The following is a 328-nucleotide window of genomic DNA, read 5'->3' on the forward strand; positions in this document are numbered from 1 at the left end:
AATACATGGAAAGAGATAAAATAAAACAATAAAAGGAGACAGAGAGACGGACTGGAACTCTCTGAAAGGAGACAAAAAGGAGACAAAAAGGAAACAAAAAAGAGACAAGAAGACAAAAGGAGACAAAAAGGAGACAAAAAGGAGACAAAAAGAGACAGGAGGAGGAAAAGGAGACAAACAGGAGACAAAAAGGAAACAAAAGGAAACAAAAAGGAGACAAAAGGGAGACCAAAAAGAGACAAAAAGGAGACAACAGGGGACAAAAAGGAGACAAAAAGGAGACAGTGTTTGTTACTGGTTTGCCGTATTTGTCTCCGAGTAGAATTTC

Source organism: Eimeria mitis, genomic scaffold (assembly GCF_000499745.2).
Source record: "Eimeria mitis Houghton genomic scaffold, Emh_scaff978, whole genome shotgun sequence".
Classification (NCBI taxonomy): domain Eukaryota; phylum Apicomplexa; class Conoidasida; order Eucoccidiorida; family Eimeriidae; genus Eimeria; species Eimeria mitis.